This window comes from Grammomys surdaster, unplaced genomic scaffold (genome assembly GCF_004785775.1).
Source record: "Grammomys surdaster isolate TR1022 unplaced genomic scaffold, NIH_TR_1.0 334, whole genome shotgun sequence".
NCBI lineage: Eukaryota > Metazoa > Chordata > Mammalia > Rodentia > Muridae > Grammomys > Grammomys surdaster.
Genome location: NW_021604753.1, coordinates 3,146,438 through 3,152,660, shown reverse-complemented (window position 1 = coordinate 3,152,660; position 6,223 = coordinate 3,146,438). Strand labels below are relative to the sequence as shown.

At 49.0% G+C, this 6,223-nt stretch overlaps 1 pseudogene; it reads right to left on the bottom strand.

The window, feature by feature from the left end:
- Positions 1 to 5,320: 5,320 nt before the first annotated feature.
- LOC114630210 lies at positions 5,321 to 6,010 on the bottom strand (annotated as a pseudogene).
- Positions 6,011 to 6,223: the final 213 nt, after the last annotated feature.

Here is a 6,223-nt window from a genome sequence, read left to right as displayed (position 1 = left end):
GCAGGTAGTACAAAACTACATATAGCACTCTACCCAAATGCACTTCCCGTGTGTGTGTGTGTGTGTGTGTGTGTGTGTGTGCGCACGTGTATACAGGCATGCAGGTGTCTGCTGTGTGTGGATGTATGTATACATATGTGTGTGTGCATGTCCATTCTTGTGTGCACGTTTGTGAGTGTGTGAGCATTTGTATGTGTGTGTGTATTCGTGTGTGTGCTTACATGTGTATGTGCATGTGTCTGTGTGAACTGTGTGTATGTGTGTGTGTGTTTGTATATGTTTGTGTATGTGTGTGTTTGTATGTGTACACAAGTGTGTGCTAGTGTTCACACATGTCTGTGTGTCTACCTCTGCAGCTACACTCACCTGTGTGTGCAGAGGTTGACTTTAGTTTCAAATGTCTTCTTCTTGATCTCCACCTTGTTGACTGTTGTCAGGGTCTCCCTTTGAGGCTGAAGATTTAAGGATTAGTCACTGAGCCCTATGATCAGCCAGTCTCTGCCTCCAGCATAGGGCATACAGACTTATGCTACCTGCCAGGTTTTTATGTGGTTGCTGGGGATCATCTGGCCAGCCCTAACCCCCAGTTCTAATTAAGGTCCACACTTGATACACAATGCTTCAGTCTTTTCAGAATGTCCCTAACACATTACATTTATTGAATGAACTTTATGTTTTAAATATTTCTTTCTATGTATTTATTTTGTGCAAGTGTATGCGTGAGTACAGGTTCATGTGTGCCACTCTGCATATGTGAGAGTCAAAGGAAAACAACTTTTGGGAAATTTTTGTTTTTATTTTATTTTATTTTATTTTATTTTATTTTATTTTATTTTCGAGACAGGGTTTCTCGTGTGGCCCTGGCTGTCCTGGAACTCACTCTGTAGACCAGGCTGGCCTCGAACTCAGAAATCCGCCTGCCTCTGCCTCCCAAGTGCTGGGATTAAAGGCGTGCACCACCACCACTAGGCGAAATTTTTGTTTTTAAATAATTTTTTTTTTAGGCATGTGTGGGGCGGGGAGAAGAAGGGGGAAGAGAGAGAGAGAGAGAGAGAGAGAGAGAGAGAGAGAGAGAGAGAGAGAGAGAGAGAGAGAGAGAGACTAAATTGCAAAAGGTCCAAGGGTCCAAGATAGGCTTCAAGATGGTGTGGTGGCACAGGCAGGAGGATCTCTGTGAGCTCAAGGCCAGCCTGGTCTACATAGCTAGCTCCAGGACAGCCAGAGCTACATAGTGAGACAGACTTCGTCTACAAAAGAGCAAACAAACAAATGGATGCCTTAGCCTAAGAAGGAAGGTGCTCTTGGGTTTCAGGCTGGGGTGTGCATTTTACATATCAAGGCTGACCCAGCCTTCAGGTTCTCCCTGTAGTCCCAACCTAGTATACTCTGCCCTCTACCCTGAACTTTCCAGTCCAGAGGCTGTGCTGCCCACTTCCCAGAGGCTCTTCCCTGTATAATTCAGACATCTTGGTCTCTTCCTTCCTCTCTACCCCTCTCTGCATTTTCTCTCTGCTGCCTATGTTCTTCCTTTCTCTGTCTTCCTCTCCATGGCAACTTCCCTGGCCTCATTCCTTGGGACCAGAGAACTCAACTAAGAAGGGTATTCCAATAAACCTGCCTTTATATGTATTCTAATCAGGCTTAAACTAGCTCATTTTCCCGGCAGAGAAACAACTTACCAGGTGCCACATGATGACATCACCCTATCCTCTGTTTAATGCCTGTGGTCCCAACAGAAGACCTCTGGCCAGTCTTTGTCACCTCCCGTGCTCTCTCCCTGATTTTCGCAAGCTGAAGAAATTTAGGTTCCCCAGCAGGAATGCTGACAGCAGAGGAAGATCAGAGATGCTGAGTCACCCTAGAGTGGCCCTTTCTCCTCTTCTCTCTAGGACAAGCATCATCTGTGGGGCAGTTAGCTCACACTTGGGCACGGGCATGGGTTCCTGTTGGATGGAGTTGTGGTTTCCCGGCTCCGAAGAGACTGGAGCTCAGGAATTTGACTGAATTCACTCCATGCGGTGCCTGGCGGATGCTCACGCCCAAGCGTGGGGAGTTCTCACTCAGTAGGAAGTTCCACGGGGGTGGGGGGCAGAGCTCTTGGATGGGGACCCCTGGACAAGAAGGCTTGCGGGGATCGACTGGTCTCAGACTCCTCGGCTCCCAGGTGAAGTTGGAAACCATAGAAGAGTTGAGACAGGGGGCATGCGGGCTGGACCAGCCAGCAGCCGAGAAGTGTGGCGTTGTCCTGAGGGGTGAGACTCTTGGTTCGCCACTCACTTGGCAGGGTTGGCTAGCTTGGTTGAATTGGCGGCCTCCATGGCCTGAATGTAGAAAGGTCCTCCGGGCAGGAGATTTTAAGCACTGCGGCTTGATAGTTGAGACCTTCTCCATGGTTCCCCACGGCAGACCCCAAAGACACGAGTCCATGGTTCTAAAAGGGTTTATTTTCATGGCTGATGGTAGATGAATCTTGCTGTACAACCTCCCTCCCCGCACCCCCAGAGCAGGCCTTTGGTTACTTTGTAAGGAGGAGGGTCTGGGAAAGAATACTTAATTGGCTACACCCTCTGGCCTTTAGGTATCTCATTAATATGGAAAACTCTCCAGGCCCTGAGACCTGTATTCATGCCCTCTACTTGTGGAGGGGCTAGTAGGGTCATTGGCCTACATGACTGAATGGCACAGATCAATGGTGTGTCAGGAGCCTGGGGTCTAGGGGTGTGGCCGAACACCTGCCATTGTCCCATTAGGGTCCAAGGTTCAAGGACTGTGCCCAGCCAGGAACCAAGCTATCCTTTCATGGTCCCACACTCATCCTCAGGGGATGGGGCTGATTTTGGTTTTTTTTTTTTTTTCTTTTTGTTTTGTTTTGTTTTTTCTAGACTCAGTTGTCCCAGGCACCCAGGGTTCTCTTATTGCCTAAGACTGCGGCACCCCCTTCTGGCCAGGGGCCACCTGGTGCTCTCTGATTCCCCTACAGGTGGTTTTGGGAAAGGCAGTATTCTTGTTTGTTTGCATGTATGTATATGTACCGTGTATGTTTCTTGTGTCTGAAAGGATCAGAAGATCCCAGATCCCTTGGGACTGGAGTTACAGAGGGTTCTGAGCAGAGTTGATCATCTGCAGAGTTCGGCCTTTGGGATTTAGAGCTAGGCTCTGGGCATCAGTCTACCTGGATTCCAATCTCAGCCCCTCCCACTTACTAAGAAGGGGCCCTCAAGTGTGGTGTGGAGCTGCTCAAACCCAGCCCAAGGCTTGTTATCTCTAATATGTATAACTTCTGTGGCTTTAAAAAATATTAATTAAATTTTATTTGTATTCTTGTTTGCTTGCATGTATGTATATGTACCATGTATGTTTCTTGTGTCTGAAAGGATCAGAAGATCCCAGATCCCTTGGGACTGGAGTTACAGAGGGTTCTGAGCTGACTTGGGGGTGCTAAGAACCAGATTCGGGCCCTCTAGAACAGTAAGTGCTCTTAACTGATGAGTCATAATCTCCAGCCCCTCGTTTGTTTGTTTTGTTTGCTTTGTTTATTTTTTAAGACAAGGTCTTACTTTGTAGCTCTGGCTAGCCTGGAACTCAATGTGTAGACTAGGCTGGATTTAATCTCACTGAGATTCTCTTTGTTCTGATTTCTGAGTGCTGGAAGTAAAGTGTCTGTCACCGAGTCCTCGCCCCGCCCCGCCCCGCCCCTCCCCTCCCCTCCTCTCCCCTCCCCTCCCCTCTCTCCTCTCCTCCTCTCCTCTCTTCTCCTCTTTAGACAGACTCTGCCATCCAGGCTGACTGTGAACCTTCAGCTACTGTCTTTTCTCAGACTCCTGAGTGTTGAGATTACAGGCATGAGCCACCATGCCCAATATGTGTGTCCAGTGCCACCCCTCCAACCCCCCCCCACCCTGTCATGTGTATGCACCTGTGCAAGACACTGCAAATATGGAGATTAGAGGACAAAGGACAACATAGTTCTCTCCTAGGGAATCAGTCCTCAGGCTTAGCTGCAAGCATCATCACCTGCCATCTTGCCAACTCTTTCTCCTCTTCCTCCCTTTCCCTTCTTCCTCTTGTTAGAGGTTTAAAACCTCTGAGTAAGCAAGTGTCCACCTCAAGGGCACAACTCAGAAAACCCTCATTTAAAAATCCCCTGAAGGGCTGGAGAGATGGCTCAGTGGTTAAGAGCACTGACTGCACTTCCAGAGGTCCTGAGTTCAAATCCCAGCAACCACATGGTGGCTCACAACCATCTGTAATGAGATCTGATGCCCTCTTCTGGCGTGTCTGAAGACAGCTACAGCGTATTCATATATAATAAATAAATAAATCTTTAAAAAAAATAAATAAAAAAAAAAATCCCCTGAAATTCCCCAGTGCGAGACCAGAAAATCCCTCAATACTCACTCGGCCTGCCCTCCGCCCAGTACAGCTAGGATTTCCAAATCCTAGTATCGTTTGCTCTCCTCTCCCAGAGGTCACTGATGAGAGTCCAAAGAGTCCCAGCAGCAGCCATGGAAACACCTCTTGAACAGAACAGAGAACATCCCTGATCCTCAGCAGGGAGCTAAGGCAGGAGGATCATGAGTCACAGGTTTTGGGCTCCTGATGGCATCACCCCAGTCTCTGCCTATGACATCACATGGCCTTCTCCCTGGGTGGGAGGATCACAGACACTGGTGGGGAGCTTGGTCCAGGATCTTCCATTTCTATTTGATACTGTTGGCAAGGCCCAATTTCCAAGTAAGGTCTTATCTTGGAGTTCTGGGCCTGCACTGTGTTGAAGGGACCCTCCTTCAGTATTTTCTGAGCCGCATGGGATCTCTCCCAGGGGAACATCCTTCCAGAATGAGGAGGAAGAGATTCTCTGCCAATCCAGAGTCCTCCTCTAGAGGGTGCTCAAGCACCCTGGAAGTGCCCAGCTCCATGCCAGGCACAGCCTCACGAGCTCCTCCCAGACACCAAGCACTCAAGCCTGCTAACCAACCACAGGGATGGAGACTCCAGGTCCAACTTTTGGCAGAGGAATAAATGAAGACTCAAAGACAGAAGAGGCTTCCAGAGGTTACATGGATGACTGAGAACCAGAGCTAGACCTGCAGCTAGAACTCTCACTCTCCCTCCCCCCCACACCCCTCCCCGCTGTCTACAGGGAACACCCTGTGGACAAAATTTTATTCTTTATAGAAACAAAGTCATTCCCTAGCACCCTCCTTTGTCTTTATCCATAGCAAAAATAAATAGCTGCTTCCTCCAGAGGGACAGCAGTCCTGGGGGATCCAGTGGAGATGAAGAACTTGCTGGAAGGCCTCAGTCCTGGCTCTTAGAGTCAGCTGTCCTCTTCCTCTTCAGATTCTCCCTCAGACACAGGCACACTCTCTGGCAGGTCATCGTCCTGAATTGCTCTGGCATCTTCCCAACTGGGTATACCACATGAATTTGAGGGTCAGTTTGAATTCAGCCATCTCAGACCCAAACAGCTTCAGGACATGGGCCTGCTCTGGGGTCAGCACGACACTCTCCTTGCATACGTCATAGTCAGACAGCAGGGTAATCACACCTTTCTTGAGGGCAGTGGGCAGGCCCAGCTGCCTCAGCTGTGGCTCTGTGGAATGATGGGACTGCTTTAGAGGCCCTGGATCCAGGCTCACGGTTATTGGTTTGTTCCCAGCTTGAGCAAAATCCATTTCTGAACCACTCATTCACCTCCTTCTTCATGCAGTTGGTAAAAAGGAGCTCAACACCACCTCTCAACTTCTTGCTGATGTCATGTAGGATGTCTGTCTATTCGTCAGACGGGCTTCGACCCAAGGCCACCATCATCGCCTTGCTTTTGCTGTGCTTCCAGGCATTCCGGGTGTCCCTCAGCTTGCTGTTCCCATGTTGGCCACAGAGAAGAGGAAGAGGTGCTTACAGGTGTCCACACATTTCCGAAGCTCTCCTATCAGGTTCTGCTTCAGTTCCAAGCCTTGGCAGTTTTTGTTAAGGAAACTTTCTTGTCTTACTTAGATTTGGGCATTGCGCTAAAGGCGTGTGCTGCGACTGGAACTCTTGAGCCTTTAGTCAGTGTCCTCAGAGTTCTACAACACGCTGGGAAGGGACTGCCTGTCCAGCTGTCCATCCTCGGCACATTATGCTCTACACACACACACACTTACTCACACTCAGCTCCACACCTAGTTACGACACCACCTCACTTAATCAACTTCCCCACCACTTAAGCCTCCCCACT